The following is a 17,596-nucleotide window of genomic DNA, read 5'->3' on the forward strand; positions in this document are numbered from 1 at the left end:
TGAGAATCTTAGGATGGCTGTCAGATATGTGCGTTTTGATTGTGTCTAATGAGTAGGTCTACAAACTTGCTGTTTGTCCATGGAGGGTGGAAGTAGGAAGTTTGAAACTCCTTGATTCTGAACATTTACATGGTTGGGAAGTATTCTGGGAGAAACAATACTTTTGTCACACAAAGAGATCCACACATTGGTGTGGAGAAATGATGCATCATTCCCTCAGACTCTTTTCAGTGTTCGAGATTATTGGTGTCAAGACACGGTCTATCCCAAAGCAGCTTTGGATGGGTCTTTTCAAGGCCATTGTATATTTTGGGTGGCAAACCTTCATATTTAAAGGCAGCTTTTCGTTAACCCACAGCTAACTAGTGTTGGGACTTGAATTACATGTTCTTGGGCACTTTTGATTGTGATGTGTGTTTCAAGTGCCCCTCTTTCAATAGTGCTGGTTTTCTAACCTTAGGTGGAATCTTGGATGTCTGTGGTTTTGTTTCGGTCCCAATATAAACTTTAGTTTAGGCCCGCTCGTCCTCTGAAAAATGTGCTTCCTTTTTGGCCTTTGCCATCTCTCAAAGACTTGCAAGACTCCTCCTTAAACTCTCAAAGCAACACCATCTTGATCTTTCAGACCAGTGGCAGTGTAGTAAGCCTCATTATGTCACAAAGGTGACGGACAGAACACTTGAAAAGCTAACACTTCTAATAGCATTCTTCATTGGCACATATTACAAAACGGATACAAATCTGATTGTGCTAGCTTCGTATTAAATCAAGGACAGAATTAAGAAGGCGCATTTTTCATGTCCCACCCTCCAAGAAGTCATATTGACACAATCTGCACGGTGAGAGTTCAGGATTCAACAAGTGTTGATTCAAAGTTTCTCCATGACCGATGTGCTGTATAGGTTGTCAATGATGTTCGGTACTGAAGGTCCTTTGTTGAGCCTAAAACCCAGCTTTTCCAGCCATGATGTAGTTTCAAAGACTGAGCACCCACCATTTGCTCTGTCCCCGATAGCAGAAACAAGTAACGTGAAGTCTGCAAACATCATTATAGCTTTAGGCCAGGTGACCAAGAGTCATTTTTGAAAAACTTAAATCTTGAAGTAAACAGCTTGCAAATATTCCAACTCAATGCAGAATACTGCACAGCATTTGATCAGTAACAACATATGCTGCACAAATATAGTTTTCATATCTCCCTAAATCTGGGAAATATGCAAAAAGAGACAAGAGCTAAAGTTAGAAGGGGCCAGATTGTAGACAGCGATGCATTTCAGCAATCTCCTGCAGGTTTGGTATCTAGACCTATATAATCACTACGCTGGTCTTCCAATGTAAACAGCAGTGTAGACTGAAGGAAATTTTCAGAGCTAGTGGTTGAAGGGATTGGGGAAGGATAACAAGGATGGTAGACAGCAGAATTAATCAAAGAACACAAGAGAATGCTGACCCTACCTGCCTAGGTGAAAATAGTTGTCCTCCAACTAGGACAAAAGAATGGAGTGGGTGCAACAGCCATGAAGTGGGAGTGTGTCTGGTCTAAATGCAGCTCCTGCACACATAAGAAAAGAAGCACGAGCACAACATCTACATACCTTCACCCTGAATACAACAGTAAACAGCTAGAATCCTGATCACACATCTAACAGTGAAAATACACCAAATAGACCGGTAACATTTCAAACACAACAGGACACCATAACTACACACATATTACGAACTATCCAGCAAACTAACAGCTAAGACATTGCATATCACCTATTACTACAGTGCTCAACGGTACAAACCATAAAACCATGCAGCCACAAACTACAACAAAACACATTAGTCAAAACTATGCGCACATATCCAACATAACTCAGTCACACACTTCAAAAAGCATTCAACTCTACAACAGTGTTACCTCAAGCTGGGCAATGCACAAACAAATTCTTCAGATGGCACATACTCAAGACTGGTAAATATCTCCAGCTAGGCAAACCAAGCATTCTACAACCAAGTCTACAGACCACATGTGCACTTCTGATGATCCAAATAGACTTCAGCCTGTGATGGACCCACTGAGACATGGGCATTAAGGTACCTGAACCAGACAGAACTGTAAGGCCATATAAAGACAATACAGCGATGGACAAATTACCTTTGTTAATGCCTTATCTGACAGAGACATGATCTAGCTGCAGAATCCTTACCTTTGAATTTCCTAGGCATAAGACTGGATCAGGAAGATTTTTCTTCAAGCAATACCCTTGTGTGCTGGTAGGTGTTGTTGGTCAGCTCTGCTTTACGTTGCTGGGGTCGTCTGCACTGTAGTGACTTCTGCACCACCTATACAGGCACCAACTCAGCATGCCGACGTCAGTTATGTGCCACAACGTTCCATGCCAGAAGTGCAGAGACATGAAGTACACTGGCATTGGTGTGTTATGAACATTTAGGGCCCTGAAAGGGAACGTATTCTGACCCTAAAAACCTGTCTGCAGTGTGGGGAGGATGGGTGGGTCGGGACTGAATCTGCAGCTATATCCTGTCTCTACCAGATAAGGCAGTACCGAAGTAAGTAACTTGTCCATCTGATAGACGTCTAGCTGCCGATTCCTTACCTTTGAATAGATACACGAAGGGATGAAAGACGTCGCCGAGTGGATGAAGAACAGCCGCCTGAAACTGAACTCAGACAAGACGGAAGTCCTCATCCTGGGACCATCACCCTCCGCCTGGGACGACTCCTGGTGGCCCCCCGCCCTGGGCACCACTCCCAGGCCAACAGACCACGCACGCAACCTGGGCTTCATCCTGGTCTCCTCCCTCTCGATGACCAGACAAGTCAACGCCGTCTCCTCATCATGCCTCCACACCCGACGCATGCTCCGCAAGATCTTCCGATGGATCCCGACCGAAACCAGGAAGACGGTCACCCAGGCACTCGCCACCAGCCGACTGGACTACGGAAACACCCTCTACGCCGGAACCACAGCCAAGCTACAGAAAAGACTCCAACGCATCCAGAACGCCTCCGCCCGACTCATCCTGGACATCCCCCGACGCAGCCACATCTCCGGCCACCTGAGAGAACTGCACTGGCTCCCCGTCAGCAAAAGGATCACGTTCAGGCTCCTCACCCACGCACACAAGTCTCTCCACGACCTGGGCCCCAAGTACCTCAACGACCGCCTGACCTACACGCCCACCCGCCAGCTACGTTCCTACTAACCTCGCCGCCGTACCACGCATCCGAAGAGCCACCGCCGGAGGCAGATCCTTCTCCACCTGGCGGCCAAGACATGGAACTCCCTCCCCCATCCATCTTCGGCTGACCCAGGACCATCTCGCCTTCAGGAGACCACTCAAGACCCGGCTGTTCGAGCAATAGCGGACCCCTTTCCCCAAGCGCCTTGAGACCCTTCCGGGTGAGTAGTGCGCTATACAAATGATATGATTGATTGATTGATACCCAAGAAAGACCATCCCCGGAGGAGGGACTGGGGACAAGTTTAGACCAGGAAGTCTTGCAAGACAGAGCAGCCAAAAAGGCTGTTCCTGTGGACTTGATGGTCCAAGCAGCAGTGCTTGCTAAACATGTGCAGGGATGCCCATGTTCCTACCTGAAATGTCAACAACTGGAACTCCACATTGCAGCCATAGCCCTTGTGGAATGAGATCTTAAACCTTCAGAAGGCTTCTTTTTGCCAGACCATAGCAAATCTTGATGCAGAGGATGACCCATCATGAGAAAGTCCACTTCTGCACCGAAAGCCTTCTCAGCTCCCACATACCCCACGAAGAATTTGGTTTCCATCCGGAATTCTTTAGTGCAGTCCAGGTAGAACGCTCTTTTTGGACCAGAAAGTGGAGTCACTATCCATCCTTAGATGGATGCGGAGGAGCATAGCAATTGTGCAAGGTGACAGATTGCCCCACATGGAAGGGTGTTACCACTTTCGATGGGAAAGAGGCCCTAGTGCGAAGCATCAACTTGTCAGGGAATATTGTCAGGTAAGGAAGCTTGGATGACAAAGCCTGCAATACGCTAACCCTCCGGGCGAATGAGATTGCCACTAAAAAGGCTGTCTTGAAGGGAAGCAGCCGGAAGGGGCAGTTGTGCAGAGTCCAAATAGAGTGAGCATTAGGAAGGAAAGAACAAAATTAAGTCCCATTGAGGCATGATGAAAGGGAAAGGTGGAAACATATGCATAAGGCATTTGAGAAATCAATTTAGAACGGGGGATTTAAATAAAGAGGGTTGATCTGGCAGTCGCAGGATGGGCCGAAAGGTACCCTCCCAGAGACTGCTGGGCAAAGGTTGAAATAAAATATCAGCTAGGGAAGCAGAAAGACGGTCAATAGACTTCTCTACAGTACATTACAAATGTGTTCCATCTGGAGGCGTACATGTTCTTGGTAGAGGGCTGCCCGGCTGACAAAATATTACAGAATTCCGGAGGAAGGTTGAATGTTGTCAACTGCAGCTGATCGATCTACACCCAAGGTGGTTTATAGTTGGCAGGTTCAGGTGGAGTACCTTCCCCTGCTGCTGACTGAAGATCCTCCCAAATGGGCAGACTGATTGGACGATCGATGTGTCGTTGGAGAAGCTCATGATACCAGACTCTCCGTGCCCAGCGTGGAGCTACAAGGATGACTTGCGTCTGGTAAGTCCCGATCTTCTTGAGAACTCTGGGTAGGAGCGGTATGATTAGGAAGGCATACAGGAGGCCTGAATTGAAAAACGTCTACGAGAGAGCCGCCTTGGAAACTTCCACAAGCAAAACTGCTAACATTGCACGTTTTCGGCAGAGGTCAACAGTTCTTTTTAAGGCTCTCCCCACTGTTGAAAGACACCTTGTGCCACCTCCGGATGGAGACGTCATTTGTGATCCGCTAGGCATCAACGGCTGAGTTAATCTGTTCTGGCATTCAGCGAACCTTCCAGGTGTTGAACCACCAGGGATATGTCCTGGTGTTCCAGCCAAGTCCAGAAATTTAGATCCTTGACAAAAGTTCAACAAACCCACCCGCCCGGTTTATTTCGGTACCACATGGTGGTGGGTTTGTCTGTGAACACTTGCACTAGCCTTCCCTGGATGGAGGGCAGAAAGGCTTTCAATGGCAAACAAATCACTCAGAGCTCCACCAGTTTGATGTGGAGTCTGGATTCCCCTGGAGACAAGACCTCTCCCAGGTGACCGCCCCATTTCAGGGGTGATGCATCTGTCACTACTGTGAGATCTGGTTGAACAAGAGAGAGGGGTATGCCTGTGACCCAATCGTCGTTTGTCAGCCACCACTGCAAATCTTGTGCAGTTCCCTTCGAGATCCTGACCATGTCGGAGAGGTTCCCTGATGCTGTGCCCACTGCAAAGCCCACATATGCCATCTGGCATGTGTCACTAAAATGATGCAGGAGGCCCAGCAGACTCACTCATTTTCACCGAAATCCAGGGCTGAAACATCAGTATAAAAGCCTGAATATCCTAGACTCTCCACTCGGGAGGATAGGCCTGAAACTGCACTGTGTATAGAACTACTCTGATGGAAGGGAGTGTCTGAGAAAGAGTCAGGTGTCACTTCGGCATGTTGACCCCAAGCAAATGCAGAGGGTCCGCAGTAGTCTGTAGGTGAGAGATGACAGCCTGGGGCCAGCCCACCTTCAACAGCCAGTTGTTGAGATAGGGGAAGACTGACACCCCTGAATGGCGCAGATGAGCTGTGTCCACCACCATCATCTTGGTGAATACTCAAGGGGCATTGGTAAGGCCAAAGGGGAGAACGGTGAACTGAAAATGCTCGTGGCCTACTGTAAACTGCAGGCAGCACAAAAATCTGAAAAAAGGCATCCTGCAAGTCCAATGCTACCATCCAGTCTTCCGGGTCCATGGCAAACGGGACCCGAGTCAATGTGAGCATCTTGAACTTTTCCTGTTTTGAGGAAGTAGTTGAGGGCTCTTATATCTAGGATAGGACGAAGGCTCTTGCCCTGTTTCAGGGCCAGAAGGTAGCGGGAATGACAACCACAGCCTACTTCTGGCGCCAGAATCCTCTCTAGGACTTCCTCTTGAAACAAAAGAAGATGATCCTCTATCAGCAGGTAGTAAGATTGAGGCATGGGGGGGTAGCGCTTTGGACTACCTTGAGGACCCACCTATCCCATATGATTTCAAGCCAGTTGTGGAGGTGAAGCTGCAGGGAGTGGGTGGACTGACCGGACATCTGGCCGCCCAACCCATGGGGCCGGAACATGCTGCGCCCTTGGCCTCACTGAGGTTGCTGAACCTTGTGGCTGGGATAGGGCTGGTGCGGCTAAAAGCCCCTTCGGTAGCCACGAAAGGGGAGAAAGGCAGACTGGGTACAAGTGTCCACTGAGAGACTTGGCCGTAGCCCAGGAGTCTTTAAGTTGTCCAGTGCCGAAGAGACAGGTGTCATCAAAGGTCATGTCCATGAGAGATGACTGGCCATCCCCCTGAAAAGCTATTAGTCCACAACCAGGCATGGCAACATCATCAGATGGCAAGCTTTGCTGCATTACCTACCCCCGTCCCTCTCCCCACCCCCGGTCTGATACTGCTTGGGAGAGGATGGCTAGGGCTTCCTTCAGGATCTGTGGCAGACACTTGCACAACCGATTCCCACTGGATATGGGAATAAAGGCCAAATAAGCACGCAGTGTTCGGCCACCGCAATGAAAGGCTGGCAGAAGAACACTTTTTCACTTTCTGACCCTGTGGGGCCAAAAGGCACGCCGGTAGGGTCAGACTACCCAAATATGAGGCACATGGAGTCATAAAATTCTTTAAGTTAGCGGGGGTTTCTCCAGCTCCCGGAAATGCGCCGACCCAGGAGCCACACAACTTAGTCTTGTGATTGTGTTCCAGGCACCAGAGGTAAACCAGGTGTGGATCAGTTATCGACATGGTGCGGTGACAGGCACCGCATGGTTTGAATACAAAGGTTTTCCTAGACATGATAGAAAAAAAGTCTACTCATCAAAAAAGAAGTTGCTAAAACGATGAAAAAACTGGTCAAAAAGTGTCAGAGGGTAGCTCTCTTCACATTCTGAAAGAAAAGAACAGACGTCATTGAGCCGAAGTGGTGCCTACATAGGTGACGCAGATGTCACTACGGCGCAGACAGTCACGCAGAGCTGACCAACACCACCTACTGGCATGGAGGGGTAATGCTTGAAGAAAAATTTTCCGAATAAAGTCTGATGCCTGGGAAATACAAAGGTATGGAATCTGCGGCTAAATGTTTTTATCAGATAAATCTGTTTTCACAACAGGGTTCCTTAACATCTCAGTATGCACAGACCTTCCTGTAGTATGGGTCGGAATAGAACAGAATTAGAAATGAAGGCCATGAAATTGTGTGGTTAGTAAAATATAAACTTATGAGAGACAAAGTTTAAATGACACTTAACACGGTCAAAAACATACAGGCAAACTTGCAAGACAAGGGGCACAAGTTTAACTTATGCATGGATTACAATAGGGCCCCTTTCATTTTGACAAACATACACTGAGTACCAATATTCCTGACAAAAGATTAAGAAAACCTATATTTAGAGGTTTGGAGAAAAAGATGCCTGAATAAGGCATAGGCAGAAATAGTAGCCAAAAGTCCTCCCATAGAGAAACACTGGAGTCAATATTTAGTCAATGGTTCCAGCTTGGTGTTCAACTTAGAAAGGAGACCAGTCTAACACAAAGCCACGTTTTTGGAATTGCCCTCTCTGAACCAGGAATTGCAGTGGTAATCCGATTAAGAGTTGTGACCCTAGAGAGCTAAGTCATCCCGAGGACTATGCTTTCATAACCCATTAGTGTTCTTTAGTGAGAAGCCTATTTATCTGCTTCCGAGTTCTCCAGGCTAACTGGATGGATCTCTTGAAAACACTTGTTGAACTAGCCAGCTTCTGTGCTCGTTTGAGAGAACAGTGGACCTTACTTTTTCCTGTTTGCTCTGATGAATGCCATGTGCACGGTCTGCTTGAATCAAGCTCATAGAGGGAAGCCAAAGGTCTTCACATTTAAATTCACTGATATCACCTCCAAGGATATTTGTGTGAAACAATCTCTGTTCATTCAGCCATCCTTTGTCCCCTTTTGCTGCATATGTGACAACCTCAACCTTGTAGTGAAAAATCTGTCATAAACTGTGGTTGAAGAATCATGTGGAAAGTTTTTCTATTTGGAATCACTATGGAAGCAAATGAAAAGCCACAGGTAACAGACGGCTAGTCATCTCACTCTTTTGCTCTCCGACGTCACCGATCTTCTGAACATTCCTGACATGGTCTTATACAGACCATTAGATTAATGGGGTGTCACCCACAAAATCAAAAAGGACCTGGGTATGTATGATATAATAACAATGGTCCTTGACTATAGATTTAAATTGAATTCATCAGTAAACCAATTTAAAATAAACAATGCGAATAGATCTGCATTTTTGAAGACTGAATCTGTGTGGGAGAAAATGTATCTTGTTAGGCTCTGTGTATAGCCTACAGAGACAGTACCCAAGGTGAACAACTATATTTACAAGAATACGAACCAAAAAGTAAAGGTACAATGTCAATTTCAAATTTTATCAGCAAAAAACAAACAATCACATTTATTTACAATACCAACAAGAGCAATACTGTTGGTATCCGGCGCAAGTGCTAATAGGAAAGGAGAGGAAAGGGTGCTCAAGTGTTAAGTAAGAAATAAAGAATTCATGCTAAAAAAACATTTCCAATATTTACAACAGTATAAACAAGCGATAACTTTCCGCAATTAATAATACAAACAAAGAGCCTGTTCACTTCCTTCCAGGATGAATAATGGAAGGGGGGGAAAGGACGGGCTAGACTATGATACAGGCAATTAACAAAATGGGCGTCGACGTTTCGACCCTATTGCACGTGGGGAATTTACTTCCTCGGCTGCGGGTCTTCTGCAGGACATGGGGGGGGGGGGGGGGGGGGAGAAAAAGCTTGGCCACAATTCACTAGAGTTCTGGATAGTCACCTGTAAAATAGAATTGAGGTGGATTTTAGCCCAGATGCTGGTTAGAAGGTAGGTTTATTTAAAAAAAAATTTGAAGGGGTACATTACCAATTAGGCTTAATAAGCCTAATTGGTAATGTACCCCTTCAAAAAAATTTTAATTTCTATTTTACAGGTGACTATCCAGAACTCTAGTGAATTGTGGCCAAGCTTTTTCTCCCCCCCCCCCCCCCCCATGTCCTGAAGAAGACCCGCAGCCGAGGAAGTAAATTCCCCACGTGCAATAGGGTCGAAACGTCGACGCCCATTTTGTTAATTGCCTGTATCATAGTCTAGCCCGTCCTTTCCCCCCCCTTCCATTATTCATCCTGGAAGGAAGTGAACAGGCTCTTTGTTTGTATTATTAATTGCGGAAAGTTATCGCTTGTTTATACTGTTGTAAATATTGGAAATGTTTTTTTAGCATGAATTCTTTATTTCTTACTTAACACTTGAGCACCCTTTCCTCTCCTTTCCTATTAGCACTTGCGCCGGATACCAACAGTATTGCTCTTGTTGGTATTGTAAATAAATGTGATTGTTTGTTTTTTGCTGATAAAATTTGAAATTGACATTGTACCTTTACTTTTTGGTTCGTATTCTTGTAAATATAGTTGTTCACCTTGGGTACTGTCTCTGTAGGCTATACACAGAGCCTAACAATAAGATACATTTTCCCCCACACAGATTCAGTCTTCAAAAATGCAGATCTATTCGCATTGTTTATTTTAAATTGGTTTACTGATGAATTCAATTTAAATCTATAGTCAAGGACCATTGTTATTATATCATGGTCTTATACAGAGGCATCATGCGGGACTACAAAGAAGAAATATGGCATGAAGATAGGACTTTAACAGAACTGGCTGTCAGATGAGGGATGGTATGGGGTTAATCTTGGAGAAGCACAGAAGAATTGTGTCCTCTTAAAGCATATCATTCTGTGAACTTTATGTCCAGGACTGTTCCCAAGTACTACATGAAGTTATACTAAATCAGCTCATGCGTAACTGAAGGTCTAGGTCATGAAGAACCCTAATTTTGAACTGAACACTTCCCTTTTTCTTTTGCAGTCAGTAAGTGAAAGTGTAAATTCCATAAATGGCACACATGCAATCCACAGTTCTGACTGCGTACACCAGATACTGCAAACATTCTGGACTTCTGTTAAATCCACATGCTTGCATTCTTACTAGCTAAAATTGGCCTGCGATTCTTGCAGGGCGCCTTATTTTATGAGGAAAAAAAAGCGATAAAACTGAATTCTATTGCTCCTTTGGTGTTTTGAAATGTCAAAGCCGTCTAATGTATCCATATTTGCACATCCTGTACCAACCAGGAGAAGCACTTGGAGCCCATGATGGAAAGTTTGGTGTTGAAGCTTGTGCCATTCTGTATAATTTCTGGCACCCATCTGTCTTTTTAATACACTCTGCCACTATAGGAAGTTAGTCCGCAATGCTGGTTTCATTAAGGCTGGTAAATACAGTGGGAAAAGTGAAGGATCCATTGTCTGGTGCAGCACTGTAGCCCATTGTTTGTTTCCTCTGGCTCTAGAGAATTACTTCCTTTGATAGAAGGCCGTTTTTGTTTTTCATAAAGCCTCTGTTTGTGCTGCTGCTGCTGTTTCTGGCAATGCGGTGTCTGAATCTGCTGGCACTAATATAGTCTCTTATCGAGGCTTGAAAAATCAAAAATATTACTACACCAGCAGGTCTAGTAACCTGAATACACTACTTGACCTAACAGTAATGTACTTGACCTGTGAACTGATCTCATCTTGATTGCCATACAGTTCACTTTATAAAATCCTCCAACTTCACTCACAGAAAGAAAAGTGAATGTAGGAAGACAAACTAACTTTTGACTCCGGTCTCTGAAAGCTGAGAAATGTGACAAGTTAAAAAGATTTAAAGGCATTTCTATTGCTCATTCCCTTTGTGAGCAAGCAGGCCCTAAAAATAGCTCTTCCTGATTACTAAGTAGAGCTGTTGTTCTGGGTCTCTGGTGGAATGAGACAAGCCCAGTGATTTATTATTTAAACAGTGTCTGTTTTGAATTCAGGCGAGAGGTACTTCATTATGGAGTTATCAAGGATGTTGCGGCGAGTTGAGAATGAGATTCAGCTCTGCAGCCTTACACATTCTACAATGACCGGTCTCATCTGTCTAATAACTGCAGTTCATGTATTAATTACAAGGGTTAGATCTTTTCAATAAACATTTGAAAATGTACTATTGTCTCTTCTTTGTGAAACCTTGGGCATGCAAAGTGACAAACGAAAGGGTTAGATCTGGTTAAACCATTCCTTGAGAACAAGAGTCGTCATGTTCGAGGTTGCAGATAGCATCTATAACTCTAGGAATTTAGATGAAGTACTGGGAGCTAGCCAGACCAACAGTTAATAATGTTCTAAGGAGGGCAGTTCCTACGTTATGATGAGGTTTTGTTGATCCAATCCATAGTCCTACTAAGTTCATAGGAACCGTGTAATAACCTCTTTGCCAGCGAATTGGGCAAGCTCAAGCACAACTATGCCAACCTAAACTCATCTGTGGAGATGCCTGTGCAACTTTTGGGACCTGTCTACACAGCCAGACTGGTCTAGGAGTTCTTTTTCATCCTGGGAGGCACTTTTGCTATGGTTCTTGAGCAGGAGGAAGCACACAGACATTCTTTTTGGATTACGACCCCAGATGTGCACTCTGGAAGAGTGCAGTTTTGTGATCTCTTGGAGATCGTGTACATTTAATTATGTGAAAATATGTGCTTAGGGGCACCTTTCATGAATTATGTGGTGGTGGAGAATCCAAAATGAAACTTTCAGTGAAAAAACGTAGCAATGCTAAAAAAATTGCAACTATTTCAAACATTCTCGGATCTCGTACAGAAGCAGAGATGTTTAACTACTTTGAATTTAATTTGAATCCAATAGAATTAAGAAACAAGTTACCTGCAAGTACAGTAGTGTTACCACAGATCTTTCAGATTCACATGGTTGAATTATTTCCGGCAGTCAGGCTGTGAACCCCACATAGTTTAAAACAGCATTAAACATTGTCAAAATTACCTCAGGCGTAAGAACACTGGGCTTAGTTGGACATTCACTTCATTCAAAAGCACCCAAACTTTAGCCGAAGAAGTGACTGCACTAAGCACTTTTTCCTCCCTAAAGGCCACTATAGCTCAGATTTTCAAGGCGCAAGAGTGAAAGGCAGCAAGTATTGAGAGTCTGACCAGGAATGAGGATGGGTCACATGTGAATCTATTAAATATACTAAGTTTGGAGAACTGTAGTTATACGTAAGCAACTTATTTCTCCTCCAGCATTAGATCTTTCATAGATTCACATGCTTAAATTATAACCATTAGCAGTCCTTAGTACATTAGAAAGCCAAAGCAGCATTACCTTACCTACCGTGCTGTGGCACCCGTATCAATGCATTAGTGCTTGGTAAATTAATTCCTGCTCTTTCAAGTCGTAGCCCGAAAGAGAGGCACACATTCCTATGAGGCTACCATTGAGGATATTCCTCTGACTGAATGTGCTATCACACTCTCAGGGGTCCATATCATACATGGTTAAGTTGACAGACATCTTGACAGTATCTGCTTAGAGAAGGGATGGCCACCTTCAGGCTTCCAGTTCTAACATCTTTAGTTTCCTCAAGGTAGAATTTATGGCAATGTGCACATTCAGACATTGCAGAGACCTTCTGACATTGGAAGTATGGTTTGGAAAAAAGGAACTAAGTACCGCTGATTCATTAAGGTGGACGTCTGAAGGTACTTTACGCATGAACGTTGGGTTTGGACACCAAATTGCTATCTTTTTTGATAACTGAAGAATTTCTTGACTGCATGTCGCTCACTCACTTTTTCTGAAGTCAAGGCAATAAGTGGTAATGTTTTCCACAAAAGGAACATCAGCTGCGTCTTGTGACCAGGTTCAAACAATGGTGCCATAACGTGTTCGAGAACAGTGCTGTGTTCCCAAGGAATTTGGGCAATGTCACTGGAGGGAAGGATTGAAATAGCCCTTTTATAAATCGCTTCCTAATTCTTTGTAAAATGAAAGATAGCTCAGATGAAACGCCGATATCTGGCAACTGCCATCAGAGGCTGGATTTGGCAAGGTGTAATAAATATGACAATTTCTGATGGGTTGTTTTCTGAGCAGAGTAAGACCAGTTAGAACATCAATGCACTCTTGTGGAATGTGTAAATTAGCGGTTCTTCACCTTTTAACTTGTGTAGCCCCCACTGAATTATTACTGGAATTTGAGGACCCACACCGAGTCATTATTGGAAGCAGAGGACCCCCAGTTTAAGCAATTTCTCAGTTTTTAACCTCAAATCAGTAAACAAAATTATAAAACGTATACATTAAGCAAATGCTCAAATATTGAAAATGTTTGTGTAATCCACAAATATTGAACATGTTTCACATTTTCAATTTTGCTTCTTTATTTGTATATGCTTTATTAATGACATTTTTATATTTAAATGAGCAAAAACATAGCGGAGCCCTGAACAGGGCTCGAGGGCCTCCAAGGGCGCAAAGACGTTAAACCGCATGAAAAATGCTTCACCCAAAGTATCCTCTTGGTAATGCCTGAAGGCAGAGAACTAGCATGTTTTGTTCTCCTGGGAGTCAAACACATCTATCATAGGGTGACACTAGCTTTTGAACGGCTTCGGTAACTGGTCGGAGTGTAGCTCCCATTCGTGACACTACAATCTGCAGCAAGCAATTTAGTTTTTGTACAGCCTGGCAAGTGTCCCACTTTTAGTTAGATGTTGGCTAACTCAGAGTACCACACCTGCAAGGCTTCTAATTGGAGCTTCAATTTTGTTCCACTTTGAAGTTATTTGCCCTTTTGGGTCACAACTGTAGTATTGAGCAGCCATGGAACAAACGCTTGAAGGTCCAAGCAAATGGCCCAGAATTTGAGTATGACTATGTGTCGACTCTTCACAGCCTCTGACCCTCTGCCTTACATTGTTAATTCTCGCCTATGTGCGCCTAGAATTCTACTGATGCAGCTGAGGTCATTATTACCTGGTGTAGGCCTTTTATAAGACTGCATTGCAATCTCCACCAAAGGGATTAGCTTCAACTGACTGGTATTCAACGCCTTTAAGTGCCATGAAGCTAAAGCCCTATCTCCACTTAGGGGGCTCACATCTGTTGGTTGCGTCTCACGCAGAGCCCGCAGTGTGAGATTAGCCGAATGCAGGACGCTCGAGCCCAAGAAGTGCCTTGCATTTGTTGCATCGGGATAAGGTGAGTCATAAGCTTTGCCACTCGATCCAGTGAAGGAAATGCTTTCCCCTGGAAAGTGTTGAGGTATACTAAAAAGTAAGTTGAGGTAGGTGCCAAGAGATGGGAAAGATTTGGCCTTGTTCAGGGATGCCCAAGGCAATGGGATGACAGACAGGTGATTGCTGGCTCTTCAACCGCTGTCGCTGTTGACGCTTTTTATTTTATGTTATTTTTTTTTAAGTCATCTAGGGATGGAAAGACCGCCCATCTTGCATTGGGGTGCTGCAACTGGTGCTAGGCATTACGTGAAGACTCTTGGCGCAGACTTGAGGCCAAATGGCCTGGTAATCTCTAGCCACAGAAAATCTTCGATACTCCCTTGCATGCTATGAAATTAAGCACAGTGGAAGTCCAACGATGAGAAGAATTACCCCTCTTGAAGTAAAGTGAGAACCTCCTGAAGCATGACCATCCTGAAGGTCTGATTTCAAGAACTAGTTTAAATCCTGAAGATCCAAGGTAAGTCTCTTTTTGACAAGAAAAAAGTTGGAGTAGAAGCCTTGATTACTTTGATTTTTAGGTACCTTCTGAACCGCTCCTTTAATAAGCTTGAGAATTCTAGTTAGGTATTCAGTAAATGATGATTCTCCTAGCCAGGCGGTGGACATGGCGGTGGACATGGCGGCGGACATGGAGGCTTCTGCAAGACTTTTAGGGTGCATCCGCACCACAGACTGTAGAGTACATAACAGCCCACAGAAATCTTCTGCCATTCCTAAACAAAATCTGAAATGTTCTCTCCTAGTGGATGGATAGAAGGTGTGGATTGCAGCGCTAGGAATTCAGGCTCACTTATGGGTGTCCAGGACTGGAGCCCGCAAAGCTTCTCTGTGCGAGGTCTTGTAGTTTTGTTGCGGAGGTGTGGAATAACCTTGATCACTGTAGGATTGTCAGCATTGACTATACAGTCTGCTGGAGACTCGAAATCCAGAGGGTTACTAAACTGCAGTTCCTCCAAGTGTAGGTGTCCATATCTGTTTTCATGCACTTATGTGCCTCATTTATAAGCTTGCTGAAAGTATCTTGCAGTAAAAAAGCATATGAAGCACTCTGCCGTGCACCTATGGGCAAAACAAAGTGCTCTTTAGCCATCCTGGTTGATGGAACTAGCAGGCTGAAACTTATAATGGAAACATCCATGGCTGTATCAAGAACAGCAGTTGAAACATTCGCCACTTTTGCAATGTCCTATTTGTCTTCCTCTTCTGGAAGGAGATCCATGAGTGAGGTAATGTCACTCCAAATCTGTAGGTAGTAAGGGTCCCAGATGGAAAGGGCATGGTCTGCCCTGATGAGCACTGTAGCCGTGGATCTAACTCTTTTACCCATTGCACGTCTGCCCTCCCTATCTGAAGGAATGGAGTTAGATATAATCGGGTTGCAAGATCTTCGCTGGACAGCAGAGGCTCTGACACACCAGACAAGGAGGGACCATGAAACAGGCTGGGGTGTAACCGGATTGTCTACATTTAATCTCCAAACACGGAGCCAACGCCCATGCTGATTACTTCATAAGCTTCACTCCCACTTGCCAAACAAAGTCAAGAATAGGAACAATTTTCATGGACTTCTTAGGTTGTACTTAAAATCATTTAAGAAACAAGGTTATTCTGTTGAAGTCACAAGCTCACTGCAACAGTGGATGAAACTTGGATATGTACCTAGAGGGCTGTCACTGAAATAGGTGTATCTGATCCCCGCCTGTTGCAAGAACTTATTGGTGTTCTCCGGTTTGAACTTTGTGGTCTTGATCAGTTTCCGGTTCAGAATTTTAATTCATCTGTCTTTCCTCCATTTCATGGGCTGACTCTTCATTATCAGTAAGTCCACCTATGTCCTCGAGATTTGGGGGACATATGCTGGTGGGGATGTAGGTGGAACTGGTGGCATAGGTTGCAAAGTTGGAAGCCAAGGCTCCTGAAGGGCAAATTGAGGGACCAGAGAATAGTATATTGGCCAAGAAACCCAGACTGACAAGAAGTACAGACAGCCATTGGAGGGGAGATGCATTTGCAAACTTTTGCAAACAAATACTCTATTGTCGCTGGCACAATTTAATGAAATCTACTGGGACATCTGAATTCAGCAGTTCAAGTGTAGCATCTGCCCCTGGGACAGTTCCAATAAAAAGAGGGTTCACGGTCTTCAAAGCTTGCCAAGTCATAACGACCCTCATCTTCATGACAACACTCATCCTGCGGTGTTTCAGATTTATTCTGGTACATACTGCAAACTCAAATGTCGAGAACTGCCAGCAGTCTGGTTTTGGTCCCCGTCTAAAATGACAACTTCCAGTCTTCTTCACCCTCTGAATTCAAAATCTGGGTGGAAAGATGCTCCGAATATTAAAGTGAAAAGAACCTTACATGAAACTCAATCAAATGAAACATCAACTAAATCTTGCAGTGTATGCCAGGGGTTCAAAAAATGAAGAAGCAACAGTCAAGAATGTGAAGTGCCCATCGACAAAACTGCTTCCAGCGAGCTGAAGGTCATTGATGAGGTGGTCAAATAGTTGCCAGACGATAATGGTCTGAAAGTCAATAGGATTTTGTCGTCAGATTACCGTTTTGGTGGGAAAGGAACCATAACATTTGCAACAGCTCACTCTTCTGCCTGTTTTGCAGGTGTAGTGTCAAGATTGTGTGTAGCTACATAAAGCGAGAAGGACTGCTTTTTAGCAACAAGTAATGTTTTTTTAGGTGCATTGTTGGTCAACAACTCCAACATTTCAAAGCATTTCCTCTTCTGCGCCTTTAGAGGAAGTTCCTAGAAGAGCTCTTTTTGCATAATCACTGGAAACGTTTGCTTGCTGATGAATGAGGTGAACGCTCTATTAAACAAAACTTATTAGGCCTGTGGCCAGTTAGGTATGTTTATTGCTGCTTTAAACTACCACATATTCCCAGCCTGACCAGAGTGAATAATTCAAGCATGTGAATCTACATAAGATCCAATGCTGGAGAATAAAAAATTTAAATCACATCTTTTCCTGAATGGAACCTAGTGAATGAAGAATGAACTAGCCAACAAGAGGTAAGTGCTTGTACAAGCCGACCTGCATATTCTATCAAGGAGAGGGGAAAAAGTAGAAAATTGACTTTTGTTTAGTGATGCACAGGTAGGGGCTGGGACGAAAAGAAATCTAGCGTGGAAGGCTCCCCATAGGTGTTCAGTCAATCTGCAAATGAGATATTGTTACACTGGAGATTTTTCTAGACAAGCCTGCAGCTTTAGGTAA

General features: G+C 44.2%; 1 protein-coding gene across 3 annotated transcripts in view; it reads right to left on the reverse strand.

Moving 5' to 3' along the window:
• Positions 1-17,596, reverse strand: part of KAT6B (lysine acetyltransferase 6B) — a 491,853-nt gene that overhangs the window by 4,781 nt on the left and 469,476 nt on the right. The gene's annotated exons all lie outside the window — the stretch shown is intronic.

The sequence above is a fragment of the Lissotriton helveticus genome, chromosome 5_1 (genome assembly GCF_964261635.1).
Source record: "Lissotriton helveticus chromosome 5_1, aLisHel1.1, whole genome shotgun sequence".
NCBI classification, from domain to species: domain Eukaryota; kingdom Metazoa; phylum Chordata; class Amphibia; order Caudata; family Salamandridae; genus Lissotriton; species Lissotriton helveticus.